This window comes from Natator depressus, chromosome 8 (genome assembly GCF_965152275.1).
Source record: "Natator depressus isolate rNatDep1 chromosome 8, rNatDep2.hap1, whole genome shotgun sequence".
In the NCBI taxonomy this organism is placed as follows: domain Eukaryota; kingdom Metazoa; phylum Chordata; order Testudines; family Cheloniidae; genus Natator; species Natator depressus.
This window is the reverse complement of record NC_134241.1, coordinates 5118078-5133507: the sequence shown is the minus strand read 5'-3', so window position 1 is coordinate 5133507 and position 15430 is coordinate 5118078. Positions and strand designations below refer to the sequence as shown.

General features: G+C 43.1%; 1 protein-coding gene across 3 annotated transcripts in view; it reads left to right on the top strand.

The window, feature by feature from the left end:
- Window positions 1-15430, top strand: part of GRIA1 (glutamate ionotropic receptor AMPA type subunit 1) — a 155673-nt gene that overhangs the window by 108515 nt on the left and 31728 nt on the right. The gene's annotated exons all lie outside the window — the stretch shown is intronic.

Here is a 15430-nt window from a genome sequence, read left to right as displayed (position 1 = left end):
TTTGCATTTATTTTTTGTCAGTAAGTTTCCTCTGACCAGCCAAAAAGCCTTTTATGGAAGTAACATGCCTGCAATTGCATTGGTGACCAGTGATTTTTGGTATTTATTTATTTTTCCTTTCTACCAATAGGATTAATAATACAAACTCTCTCCAGTCTGGCATTTCATGCAAAAAATACTTTTCACTTGGGTCTAACAAGTATTCTTTGCTTACAAAAATTGTACATCAAGTAAATGTTTCTCTAGTGAGGAGTCTTTGATCCATTGGTACGTGTACACTCCTCACACAATGAAGAGAAAACTGGAGATTAGAGTTGGTCAGATATTTTTTAACAATGGTTTTGGGGGGGGGTTGGCTGAAAAATGCCGATTCATAAAACTGAAACTTCACAGGAAAGGGTTGATTTTTGATGAATTTCCCTACTCGACAAAATGTTGAAACTAAAATTCAAATTGTCAAAATCCCAGTCAAGGCAAAAACCCAAAAATGTTGAAAAAAAATTAAAAGAGACATAATGAAAACTAAATGTTTTTAAATGATCAGAATGTTTTTGTTTCAACTGACCCAAACTACAATTTTTTAAATTAGTCAGCTTGTGAAAACGTTGGTGATTTCAACTTTTTGTCCCGATTGGGAATGGGAAAAATTTTGGAAATCTTTTTTTATTCATGGCAGGGATCTATTTGGGAAACTATTTCCTGCCCAGTTCTGCTGGAGATGAATCAAAGGCATGAGCTTAGATCTGGATTTGGATAGATCCAGTGTCAGGGTTGGGTGGGCGGGGAGAGGTGCTTTAAATCTAGGGGGTTGGCATGGCTGTTATAGAGATAGAAACAAGCCATAGAATAAGATGCTTCCCAAGCCTAATACTGACTCTTAAAGTAGAGTTGCAGAAAAATTATTCTGTAGACTGGCTTCTTCGCTTTCTCTGTTTATTTTCCCCAGTGACTTCAAGATCAAATCTACTCTAGTAACAAATCAAGGCAAGACTTTTTCCATCTGTTTTTTTTTCCCCTGTCTTGTTTTCTTTTATTCGAAGCCTCAGATAACATTAATTCTGTGTGGGGTGTTGTCGGCTTACAGAGCTGTAAATGGAAGTTAATTTTACACATGCTGAGCGGACAGTGAGAGTCTGGGGATAAAACAAGAAATGACTCCATCAGCAAATAGCAATAACACTAAACAACAGCAAAAGCTCTTGTATGATGAAAATTAAAGTGCCTGTATGCCTGGGTTCTTGACTGTTTGTTGCCTGTTTGGCAAAATATTAATGAAATGCCTGATAGCAGAGGAAAAAAGCTTCCAAAGGCACTGTGGTAGATGTGACATTTATAGTATTAATATGTTTTAAAGGTCATCACTGATCATTATCCGGCATCTACCAGAAGTGTTCAGAAAGTTTTTCCCTGTGAACACCCGCGGAGAGGAGTTTAACCTTTAACACATCTCTTAAGTTGGCTGCATCTATTAGGATCAGATAATTATTGCTGTGGTTGCTGTTATTGTTGTTACTGGTCAGGAATTTTTGTCCCTCCAGAAGTTTCAACATTTTGCAATTAGTTTCCATTCAGAATTGAAACAGCAAGTTGAAATATTGAAAATTGTTTGCAGAGTGAAAAATTCAGAAACTTGTCTGATTAAAAAATGCCAAAATGAAAAATATCAACATTTTGGAGCGAATTACAATAACTCAACATTTTCAAATGGCATTTTCTGTTTTGAACGGCCATTTCAAAGTGTAAAATGTTGTTTCAATTTTTCAATGTTGACTCTAAATGAATGTTTCTGTTTCAATTCTCCTGATAGAGAAATTGAAAAAAATCATTGAAATTGACATTTTCCCACAGAACGTTTTGATTTTAAGACAACTGCATTTTCTGACAGGAATATTTTAACACAAAAAAATGGTGACCAGTTATTTTTATTATTATAAAATGTGCTTGCTCGGATCTGTGTCCAGTTGCTTGTGGGGTATTTTTATCTTTCACATCTTTGTTGGCCACCCTAATAACAGTAGCTCGTTCTTCAGTAGAGACCACCTGAGGCATAACTCTGTGTATACCCAGGCTGTCATGTGGCAGGACAAGCTACATAAGCAGTGCAGCCATATCCCACTATTTTAAGGGGCCGTGTCGTGTTTGGCATCCAACAACCAAAATAAATGAGCATCCCCGAATCATCTGTGAACCCAAGCATCCTGTTCACATCTTGGTGTCAACAAGCTACCTGAACGGGGGTTTCCATTTGTCAGAGGATGCCTGCTGCTGAGGTTAGGCAGGGGAACTAGGATCAGGGTTAGACAGTCTGGTGGTGCAGGGATGTCATTCTATTGAGGATTCTGTGGAGTGTCCCTGTGTGTGGTGGGGATGGGGCTGAGGTCCTGTCGAGATGGGAGAAGTGCTCTGGAATGCTGATCGGCAGTATAACTGTTCAGAGGCCTGGGGGGATGAAAATACTTTCTTCTGGGTGGGCAGATATTCTGGGGTATGCATCCCTGGGGAGGGTTCTGTGGGGAGTGGTTGTGGGGGAAGGAAGGGGGAGGTTTCTGTGGGGTATGGCTTGAGTGGAGAGAAGGGGAGGGGAAATTTCTGCGAGATGTCGGACAGCAGAACAATGGTTCCTCTGTATTTCTCACTGTGGGGACATGGGCTCTTGGGCTGCATCACTACATATGGAGGGAGACACGTCTCTGTCATGATGGAGGGTTGGTTTGCTGTAGCGTATCACCCCGAAATGGGCATTCTGTAAAGCATCATTGGGTCTGTGTGCATGGGGAGGGGATCCTATGGCGTGTCACTGAGAATGGGGTAATCCTGGAGTTTGGGGTGAGGGGACTTTGTGTGGAGTGCCCCTGTGCGGATGCAGGGGGGTTGTGAAAGGTTAGTGTGTGGGATGGGGTAGAGGGGCACCAGAAGCCCCTGGACTGGCTGGATATCAGACCCTGCCACCTGACAGGGTTATTTACCTTCTGTAATCCTGACAGACAGTAGGTGACTGGGGTCTGGAAATAGCAAGCACTCGCATAGCAGCAGTCCTGGGCCTTGTATGCTTACTGTATGAGATCAGAGGAAAACCAAATATTTGCAAGAAAGTCAATAAATGAAGGCAACTGTCTTTATAGAAATACCCCAGAATAAGGAGAAGTTACAGAGATTCAGGGGCATGTTAACATATTAAACCAATGCACCTCTAACAAGTCCACACCACTGCTGCTTAAGAAGGTGTGTCACTGGCAAGAAGAAAGCTTTTTGGGAATTAAAAAGAGCATAGATGCTGCAATACTTTGATGTTAGCAGTGCAGAGCCTAAACACTCAGTAGATGCCTACCTATATAGTTTGGTGGTTGTCCCTCTGCAAGATGATTGCCCGGTGGTCTCATTGCAGGAATTACTGAATGAAATTATATGCTCTGGGTTAAGCAGGAGGAAAAAGTAGATGATCATATTTGTCCTAGCTGCCCTTAGAATCTATGCTTCCAAAGTACTGATTGAAACACACCAGAACTATGCTCAGATTGAAAACGAAAAAGAAATTGGGTTAGGTAGTGAGTGGTTTCATGAATACACTTATGGGCAGAAATCACTCAAGGCTGAAACAGACCATTAAACCATTGGTCTGTTCATAGTACTGCTTAGACTTCAGAAAGTGATCATGAAATTGCAAAAGTACTCGTTAAAATGTGAAATACAGGCCCGTAAAGAGCGCCTCGTTGCAGACATCCTTTCAAGAGAGCTACTAAATATTCCGCAAGGATTTGCAGGATGAGGAGTGTGAAGTAAATATGACTCAAGTACTACCTATTTCCAAAACGCAATTTGACGCAAACAGACTAGACACTCAGAATTGCCCAAACTTACAACAGTTGGAGAGCTAGGCCTGGTCTACTCATGAAAATTGTGCTGCTCTCAGAATACCAGTACAGTTAAAATGGTACAATCCCCTCTTGTGTGAACATAGCTGTATCCGTATAAAAATGCATTATATCAGCACGGTTTACTCCTAGCATCTGAAGGACTGTTATGACTGTGTCCATGCTATAGGTGGCACCCACTTAACTATTTTGGTAGAAAATCGCCTCCTGAGTGACATAGTTATACTGGTACAAAGACTGTGTACAGCAGGCCTGATTCGAGAGGGATAGACAAATGAAAAGCCCAGGTACCTTCAAGCATAAGAACATATTGTGACAACAGAGGTGAAGTTGCTGCATGTGAGGGATGGGAAAGGATTCAGGCTCATGTTTCACTTTGGTCCCTCAGTTGCCCTCATTGCCTATTGCAAGTTCTCCCTTCCTTGGGGTGGGAAACACAGACCGTGGTACCTAACTAGGCCCCTGTGGGTCGGGAGCCTCATTGACTCGCTCTTCATCCATGGATGACCAGCCGGAATTTCTGAGACACCTCACAGCTTTCTTAGAAGTGAAAAAGAGTAAAAGCGTAGAGTTAACAGATTATTTACAAGCAAAACAAATTTAAACGTACATGTCTTATGGCTAGGATCAAGCATTTGCTATACGCCTACCAGCCAGTCCACCTATCTTCTGTTACCTCAGAGAGAGCATGTTTCTCTCTTTGTCATCTCTTGGGCTACATCCTCACTGCTAAAAGAGATGTGCATTTCTAGCAAGATAACTAATGCCTGTGATCTCGCTATAGAAAACCCACCTTTTGGTGGCCTAAGTTTGTCATGCAGGGCTCACTGTACCTGCCTGTCTGTCTTTAGTGTCCTCCTCCTCCTTGATCTCAGGATCCATTGCCATATTCAGCGGGTCTCTGCCTTCCCCTTCCTCTCAGGCCACATTGGGTGTGAGCCCTCCATGCATATTCTTTTGTCTCAAACTGGTTTTTCCTGACAGCCAGGACTTCTAGCTGGGCAGACTACACGAATGGCAGCTCCGTTGTTAGGGTGGTTAGACTCACTAAACCCTCTTGGATTGTAATCACTGCCCTGATTACCATATCTCTGTGGAGGAGGGTTGAAACTGTCTGGGAGATAGGGTTCTTCTGAACCCCTCCTGTGCCATACAATCTTAGAAGTCGAGTGCAGAAATCATATTTTAGATACAGATCAAAATATACTATTAATGGGATGTCGCGTCATAGTACAAACACAACATAAGCTTGCTAAACATAATCTGCAGCACTGAGAAATCTGAGAACAGCACCGGAGATGTCCTGGTCTGGTGGTCATGAAGGCTGCCCCTGCAGATATAGTGTGCGTATGAAATCTGCACTGAATTCAGGGAACAGAATGTAAAAGAACCAATCCTGTGTGTCAAGCTCTTATCCGAGGTGGAGAGGTTCTATCGTAAATGGGGGATTTCTGGATTGTCATTGTGTATGTGTGAATGGGAATAGTGTCTGTGATGTACAACCATGCAGGGACAAAGTGGTTTTAAAAGGTATGTCTACACTGCAGCTGGGAGGTATCATTCCAAGTGCAGGTAGACAGACTCGGGCTATGTCTGCTCGAGCTCGTGTGGATATTACTGCAGGGGCAGTGGCTCCAGCTAATTGTCCAAGCCCACCCGACTCCCTGGGTCCAAGCTCGGGCAGCTGGCTTGACCAACCACCTGTGCTGCAAAGTCCATGCTGCTATTTTTAGCGTGCTAGCTGGAGCTGAGCTAGCGCAAGTCTGTGTGCACGCACCGGGAATCACATCTCCCAGCTGCACTGTACACAGAGCCAGAGGGTCACTGTGTAGGGAATGGGGGAATTCTGCAGTGTGTTGTCATGCTCTGCAGCACTCGGTTTCAGTGGAGTGTCACTGTCTGCAATGTTGCTGTAGCTGGGTTGGTCCCAGGATATGAGGGAGACAAGGTAGGTGAGGTCACATCTTTGACTGGACCAACTTCTGCTGGTGGAAGGGAGAAGTTTTCGAGCTCCACAGCGGAGTTCCATGTCGCTCAAAAGTTTGTACCTTCCATCAGCTGAAGTTGGTCCAATACAAGATATTACCTCACCTGCCTTGTTTTTCTTGTATTCCATTTCAGCCACTCTTCCAGACATTACCTCGCACTCCCTCCAGCAGCATGTCTGTGGAAGAGACCATTATATATTCATCATGTAATTCATTATGAAGATTTTTCCTCCTACTCTTTTTGTTGTTTATTTAGATTTTATTTTAAATGAATTGAAAAATCACTGGAGACTTCTACAGTAGAAAAATGTGTCAGGAATTTTTTTTTAATGTCATCATTTTGAAATTTCGTCAACACGTTTCAATTGCTGAAAAAAATTGACCACTATATAGCTGGTCAAAAAATATTCAGAACAAATTGTTGGAGGGAGTGTTTGAGGGGGGCGGGTCAAAAATCAAATTTTAAATGAAGCTTTTTCTCAAAAATTCAAAATTTGGGACACTTAGACCAGCTCTATTGAGCCGTTACATGAGAATTGATTAGTTCCGAAAATGAGGACCAGTGCTGAATGCAGAGCATGAGCCTCTCCCTTTGGGCCCAGTTCACCATTGTCCCAATCACAGGACAATGAACAGCCCCAGTGCTGAGAGGCCCTCGACAGCTCTACCAGATCCCCTCCAGGAAGCATTCCATGGTGACTGAGGGGTGTGTTCAGGGTGAGAGAAGGTGACTGGAGTGTTCTCGCAGCCTCTTGATTGGGTGCAATAGGCTGGGTGCGATTTAGAGCAGACATCAGGTCTTCTCTGACTGGCACTGGGGACAAACCAGACCCTAAAAGCCAAATGACAGAGGAGGCTCAAACTGCCTCCCCTCCGTCCCCACTCTAGTAGAGGATGGATATATTGTGGGGGCTTTTGAAGACGTGGCCATGACTCAGGAGTTCGGGATCGGGCCCAAGCTTTTTCGCAGTTTGTTGCAACTCAAGCTGAAGCTGGTCTTAAATATATATATTAGTTGTATTTCAACTTCTGGAAATGTCACCTTCCACTTTAGAAATCCATTTAATGGCATCCTAATTACCTGCACCTGGTAGAGTTAATTACTCTCAGCAAGATGAAAATTTGGGCCGGGGGTGGTGGGAGGTGGCAGTGCTCACAAAGCTCTAGGAGCTGATGGCCACACTTACATCTAAAATGCACTTAGCGAAGGAAGTTAGGTGACTCACCATAGAAACAGCTCAACAAACAGTTTGAGCAACATGAAGTTAAGCAACTGCACTCTGGTTCTTGCACATATTCCATGGCAACAAAGATGCTGCAATCAGTGAACAATGGGAAACTTCAGAAAATGCTCTTCGCTGCTATCTCATCTTCCATTTGGAGAGGTGATGAGGGGAACAGGAGGTTCATGGGAAAGGAATATTTAAATGATAAAATATCATTGGAAGAATAATAGTGAATTTCAATTGTACAGAACAAATAATAATCCATTGAATTTCCAGGTAGTCCCTTCAATCCAAGGATTTCCAAATGCATTATAAACATTGAATGCCAGCTTTATCCATCCATTTGTCAGTACCTCACACAAGCACTTGTTATGCCTTCTTCTATGCAAGCACCTTCCTCAACTCATCCACAAGCTCAGTACTCTCTTGGTGTTTGAGTTCCCTTCTCTTGAGATGCCTACAGGAAACTTGCTGATTATTTGTAACCTGTGGATTATCTGTGAATCTGATTTAAAAAGGGAATCAACATACACACACACTTTGCCAGTGTGTTATATTATGAATATATTTCACAGCCCTTTTTAGTTATTAGGCCACTGGAGGATAATAGTCTACTACTGCTACTACTACCAGAGAGCAGAGCTACTCCTTTAGCTCAAGTGAGAGGAAGTGTCAATGCTGTTTAATATATAGGTTGGTTTGGCAGAATGTGATTGTTTATTTTTAAGCATTTTAAATATTTAAATTTTCATAGTTGCACAAAATGATGGGGCAGGGTCAGTAGACATTGAAATGTAATGACAGTAGACATTGAAATTCAAAAAGTTATAGCTTTATAAACTGTTAATACAAATCGTCAACATCACATGTCAAAATACACAGCGTAAATATACTTAAATCAACACATCAGACCTGTTTTAGTAGTTATTTGCTAGTCCACCTGCAACAAGCCTAATTCAAAAGTCTAGATCACTGGATTTTGACTCTAATAAGTCTCAAGTAGCATTTTTCTTACTTTGCCTATCTATAAATTTTGATTATTATTGATGGAAATATTTTTTCACCGGTTTGTGGATGTACAGTGAAATCGACATAACTGCCATTTACCAATCAAAATCAAAACCTTCCAAGCCTATTTATAAAGGACGCTGCACCGGGAGTCAGGAGAGCTGGCTTTAGTTCCCAGCACTGTCATTTAGTTGCTATGTAGTGCTGAGCAATTCATATCACTGATCTGTTACCCCTCCCACCTTTTCTCTGTCTTGCGTATGTAGACTGTGAGCTCTTTAGAGCAGGAACAGTCTCTTAGCATGTTCTTTGTATTGTGTCTTGCACAGTGGACTCTCCCAATCAAGATGCTACAATAGTAAAAATGTTAACTAATAACACAGAGAAACGTAGGGCCCAATTCTGTCCTCTCATACAGGAGCAAAACTATCTTTTAAAGCTGATCAAAAAATTTTCATCAAAACATTTTTTCACCATTTTGTTTGTGTGTGTGTGTAAAATGTTCTGGGTTTTTGAAAGATAAACTGGAAAGCAAAACGAAAATATACTTGGTAAAATGTTTGGGTTTTGGTTAAAAAATCAAAATAAAAAAATCAAGTTTTGGTTTTCAGAAACTGAACATTTTAACCAAAAACCGTTTGTTTTGCTTTGTTTGTTTGTTTGACCAAAAATGGTGTTGAAATCTAAAAGTTTTTTTCTAGATTATTTGTTTGTGTATTTTTCCCCTGCAAAACTGAAAAATTTTCATGGAAATTTTCAAAAAAAGTGAGGATTTGGGGGTTGGGGGGTGGTTGTTTAATTTCCCATGGAAAATACTTGGCATTTTTATTGGAGGGTTTTAACAGAACATCTCTGATGTGGGCAAAGCTTCTGTTAGCCATTTTAAACCGTTTATAATGCTTTATGAGGACTCAAAAATGTGAAGTTGCTGGTTAGATTAGGCATTATTCACCTCAGTGGGAAATCCTTTGAGGATCAGAGATGTCCTTTTTTATGCTGTAATCTCAATTGTTGGTTTTGAATTAGTAACAGAGTTTTTTTATTTTGGTAGCCTATTTTCCCAAACATGTTCCAATCCAGTCAGGGGATGTACATGGTTAGATCTTTCTAATAACTTGCTGGAGGTGTTTTTTCCATGGAACACGGGGTTTTGTGGAGCTCAGTGACCTATGACTCCCTGAAGTGGTGTCCTTTGCAAGAGTGGCTTTTACACAGAACTTTATGTTGCCACTCCAGAAAATTATTACATCTAAGATGAGAAGCCCTGGATCTGTTTCACAAGCACCAGTATAGGGGAGCTTTGTTAAATAACTCCCCAGTGTGCTGCACATCACTGTTATCAGTGATAACATATCATTTGTGCATTCTCTGGATACACCGTTGGCTGAGTATTGAATTCCCTGATTCGAATGGTTCTGGATTCCATACTTAGAGCTAGTATCCACGGCTGCTGATTTATTCCCCCAGTGGCGGACAGAAGTTTCTGGCCAACAATAGAGAAAGAAGTTCCTTTAATTTCTGTTTTGGACGAATTATAACCATTTAGTTTTCGTTTTAAACTTCCTCCCAAGTGCTTGATTGGGTGACACTGCAAATACCATTCTCCCTTGTGATTACACGTACACAAACGTGTGCATGAAACCAGCAAATATCGCAACACAGTATCTTTATGTCTCAAAACAGAATCACAAAGTAATAGGCAGGGAAAGCTGATGCTGTCATGGGTGATGCTAAAAAGCTTGGGAGTGAACTTGTTTAAATGGGGACAGGATGCCACTTTGCTTCTTATGGGAGAGTTGAAAGAGCTGATTGACTGAAGAAAGCGACTGATGCAATGCAAAGAAAATTAACCAGTTGATGAGGCTGTTTCTGGAGACAGAAAGGATTGAGAGATCCGAGGAACGAGCAGGAAGGTGGTTTTCAGGTTCATTTAAAAGAGGTGGGTGAATTGGGCTGGTTGACCTTTTCCTGAGATATTTTATATTCTTATGTTCAAAGACTTTTCCTCTGTAGTAGCTCTGCAGGTGCCACTCCTGTGGTGTCCATAGAACTGGTGGTGAGTGTGATAATATGCTGTTTTTATTCATTGGGTAGTACTGCACAATCCCCTGGTCTCTTCTTCAGTCTGCCAGACACAAGGTATGCATTCCATCCTGCACCATGGCAGTGGAAATGAGCCCACAGAAACATATTATCCAATCTGTTTTGCACTTTTGTAACCTAAATAGAGATTTCCAGACACTGAGATAATTTTATGTCTGGGTACATGATGTAGAAACCCAGAATAATCACATGTGCCTAGGGGAAAATATTCCCCAAATTGTGATGAGCAGGTTTAGTTCCATAACAGGGCTCAATAAAGAATGCATCCCTGCAAACTCCCAGGGGTTGAATGTGGGGGGACTTGGAGGGGAAGCTTGAGACTTATTGTGTTCACTGTTTGGCTCTGAAAACTTGAGTATAAGTCCCAAAACTGAGAAGTGTTTGGAGGCCTGCTGTCTTAGTCCTTTGTGAATATTTGTCTGTATCATCAAAGCATCTTACTCCTGGTGCCTTTTGCACAGGAGAAACCCAAGAGCGGAAATATTAATGGCATAGAGGGCCCCAGAAAAGAAGAGCCTATCCCAGGAAAGGATTGAGGCGCATAAGCAAAGTGATAGGAGCCCCAGGACTGCAGGGTTACTGGTCAGGGTGGAGGAGAATTGGCAGAGAATTGGGAAGGTGGAAATCATATCAACATGTTCAGGAACTTTACCCACATGCAACCAGGGCTCCCAGAGGTAACATTGCCTCAGGTTTTTCTAAAATGTGTGGGCACATCTGCATTTAAATACGTGTGTGTGTGTGTGTGTGTGTGTGTGTGTTTGAAAGCAGCTCTCTCAGCTTTTATCACAGAATTTATTTTAAAACCTCCTCAGTGCTGCGACAGTCTCTGGGCTCTGTGTGCTGGAGACATGAAGTTGCATATAGGGTCTTTCCCCCCACCACCACCACCTTCATTTCATGACTTGCTCTATTTAAGAGAGACGTTCCAGTCAGGCAAGTGCCTCCCAAGGCTAATTGAGTTTGTTGTGGTCCACAGCGTAGACCACAAAGGTGCACCCAGGAGGTTCTGTAGTCATTCGTGTCACTACTGCGGTCTTCGTTGGGAGAAACTAATTTCTTTAGCTTCCCTTGAGATCAGTAGATGCACTGAGGCAAACCATGGTCTTGAGCTAACAGTATGCCTTGTACAGAGCGCAGAGTGGAATCTACATTAGAATCTCAGAGGAAGAGGCTGGGTGGCTGAGCAGATAAAGCTCTCAAGGGGCTACTTTGCAGGCTCCATCTTCAGAGGCCATCTTGGTAATTCTTGGTAATTCTCTAGAGCACCATGGCTCCTGTGATTGGGAGACAGGGAGTCCATAACAAGTGACTGTTCCTGGACTCATGGATGGTACCTTTCACCACATCACCGTGAAGAGGTGAACTATGTCCATAAGTCAGGAGGGGTTCATCTTGTAGTGTTACAGCAGGGCGGGGCAGGGGGGGTGCATGCGCGCATAAACAACCTACTTTTAAGAGGTTGATCCAATTATGATGCCCATAAGGTAATTCTGGATTATTTCCTAGCCCAGGAAAGTAGTTGCTTACCCTCAGATCCAAAGGCTGAGCAGTAATCATTCAACAGCAGCAATGATACTTTGATCCTCTGATAAAAGGCCCCCCGTAGAAGTGCAAAGTGTTTTAGCATCTGTCGTTGGAGGACTTCAAAACACTTTATGAACACTAATTAATTCTCACAATACCCCTTTGAAGTTACATGATTAGTAAAAGCAGGCAAACAACCAAATCAGATAATGGAGATGAGGAAGAGGAAGATTATCAGAGTGAGAGGGAGGAAAGAAGAATACAGGGACTCTGTGGATAAAGAAAAACAACTAGGAGGAAGGAAAGTGGGGAGACAAAGTCTTAGGGGCAGGGAAAGGGCCCCTGATTGATCTATGCTTATGCCCATTCCAATTTATCTTGGCTCCTCTAGATGGTCTTAGATTCTTAATATGTTGGATGGTCTCAGATTCTTAATATGTCTCGGAGACATATTAAGAATCTGAGACCATCTAGAGGAGCCAAGATAAATTGGAATGGGCATAAGCATAGATCAATCAGGGGCCCTTTCCCTGCCCCTAAGACTGGGGTTTTCAAAGGAGTGAAAAGAGTTAGATGCCCAATTCCCACTGAAATTCAGTGGGATTTTAAAGAATAAATGGTTCTGTTGTCCACTCCACATGCATAGTCAGAAAAGGATGGAATCCATGTGGGGCTTGCCTGTGGAAGCAGAAATACAAGGCATTCTGCTCCATGGCATGCTTTCCTCCTTTCTCTGGCTTCATGAAGCCTTGACGTTGTGCAATGTTTCATGGCATTCCCGCATATAAACATAAAATACTGGCTGAAAGGCTGTAACACAACAATACCTTGTTCCTTCAAATTCAGAATGATAACACACAAGAGTCCAAACTCAGAGAGAGAGAAAACAGGCTGCTCCATAAAACAGAAAGCTCAGCTAACCCCACCTTAGTGTAGGCTGGCTGGCTGCAGGTTGACTTGTCTGCTTCCCTACTGCGCCCCCTACCTGCAAGCAGGATCCAGGAAAAACCCTCAGAATTTAAGGTAATAGATCACCATTTTTAACACAGTTTTCAGTACACCACACATGGGAGTCAGGATCGGTGGCTGAGCAGAGGCAGACAAGGCAGAGCTGCTCTCCCTGGCATTGTTTCCAGACCCTTTAAAAAAAAAAGAGGTGTGGAATTTTAGCAGCTGAGTTAATGCTGATAACAGTAACTCTATGCACATGTGCCCCTTTGATGGTTTGACTCCCCCTGCCCTGGGAGGTTTGCAGGCCTGAGTGCTCCTGAGCCTGTATGGATCTTTCAGTTGGGTCTTTGTACCCAGCCCCAAAAGTCTTGCTCAAGGACCACTGCAGCAGACTTTGTCTTCCCCTGAAGTTTCACTCTGCAACTGTAGCTGTCTACCTGCCTTTGTTCTTCTACCCTCCCAGAGGCCTGGTTTAGATGCATGACTACCTGTCACATGACTTAATTCATTCTCTCCACATGAGGAGGCAAACCAGCCATGTCACAGGTGGGCTGAGACCTAGTTCCCTTTAGAAAGGCCAGCCACTCTGTGAAACTGGGGAAGAATTAAGCTGGTTTGCCCTGAAATTCAAAGGCAGTCTCAGAGATGCAAACAGAAACTGTGACTGCATTTGACATTTAAAAGAAGGACCTTGGGGGAAATGAGGAACTGGTGGGATGTAATCTAAAATACATTAAATCTTTGCACCTAATAATCTCAACAGGGTGAGATTGTTGGACCTGGCAACACAGCATAATAGGCACCCATTTTAAAAGAAAGAAAAGTGCAGTGCTACTTGAAGCAGAGGAAGTTCCTGAGTAATGGCTCTCCTGAGGCACCTTAGCTAGTGCCTCTGGTGAATTTTATGCTTGTCACCTTGTGAAATTTGTGCAGCAAAGATAACAAATGTCACCAAAGTGAGAAAAATGTGAGCAGCTTTTTTACAGAGAAAGTTTTGCTCAGGGGGAATTAAAACTGTGTTTTGCTTGTAGCACAAGCTTCCAAAACGTCACCAGCCAAACAATAATTATTTTGCCTTTCATGGAAACCATCACCCTGTCCAAACTGTCTAGTTTTAGATTCTATACAAAGCTTCATTCTAAACACCCATCCCTTAAATGTACCTGGCAATATCATAGGGAGTTTCCATAGCACCTTCACTTAGGAGGACAACTGGATATGTTTTTATCTCTGACTTCCCTATCAGCCATCAGTGATCCTTTTCTGGGTTCTTCCCATTTGCTCTCCTCTTGCTCTTCATTTTCTCCCCATTTTTAACAGCCTTCTGGAATGGAACAGGTGTGCACCCTTTGGGTAATCTGTCTTTCCAGGTTTCCTTCATCAGGGCCCTTTTAAAAACCTGATCCTGAACACTGAAGGATGGAGCTGTCCCAGAAAAGAGACAGATAACTCAGCTCACTGCTTTCTGCCTATACCTTTACTTTAGCAAAGCTTTTGATATGGTCTCCCACAGTATTCTTGCCAGCAAGTTAAAGAAGTATAGGTTGGATGCATGGACTATAAGGTGGATAGAAAGCTGGCTAGATCGTCGGGCTTAAAGGGTGGTGATCAATGACTCAGTGTCTAGTTGGCAGCCGGTATCAAGCAGAGTGCCCTGGGGTCGATCCTGGGGCCGGTTTTGTTAGACATCTTCATGAATGATCTGGATGGTGGAATGGATTGCACCCTCAGCAAGTTCATGGATAACACTAAGCTGGGGGGAGAGGTAGATATGCTGGAGGGTAGGGATAGGGTCCAGAGTGACCTGGACAAATTAGAGGATTGGGCCAAAAGAAATCTGATGGGGGTTCAACAAGGACAAGTGCAGAGTCCTTCACTTAGGACAGAAGAATCCCATGCACCGCTACAGGCTGGGGACCGACTGGCTAAGCGGCAGTTCTGCAGAAAAAGACCTGGGGATTACAGTGGACAAGAAGCTGGATATGAGTCAACAGTGTGCCCTTGTTGCCAAGAAGGCTAACAGCATATTGGGCTGCATTAGTAGGAGCATTGCCAGCAGATCGAGGGAAGTGATTATTCCCCTCTATTCGGCACTGGTGAGGCCACATCTGGAGTATTGTGTCCAGTTTTGGGCCCCCCACTACAGAAAGGATGTAAACAAAATGGAGAGGGTCCAGCGGAGGGCAACGAAAATGATTAGGTGGCTGGGGCACATGACTTATGAGGAGAGGCTGAGGGAACTGGGCTCATTTAGTCTGCAGAAGAGAAGAGTGAGGGGGGATTTGATAGCAGCCTTCAACTATCTGAAGGGGGGTTCCAAAGAGGATGGAGCTCGCTGTTCTCAGTGGTGGCAGATGACAGAACAAGGAGCAATGGTCTCAAGTTCCAGTGGGGGAAGTCCAGGTTGGATATTATGAAAAACTATTTCACTAGGAGGGTGGTGAAGCACTGGAATGGGTTACCTAGGGAGGTGGTGGAATCTCCATCCTTAGAGGTTTTTAAGGCCCAGCTTGACAAAGCCCTGGCTGGGATGATTTAGTTGGGGTTGGTGGACTAGATGACCGCCTGAGGTCTCTTCCAACCCTAATCTTCTATGATTCTATGCCCTCAGATAGATGCCAGATTGACTTTTGTGTGAACTGCACACACATAGCCAAAGATAAAGAGTGGACCCCCCACCACCACCACCCTATCCTGGGTTTGTTAGGGGCCCATCTATGCTATGGGTGAAATCTTGGTCCCACTGGGGAATTTT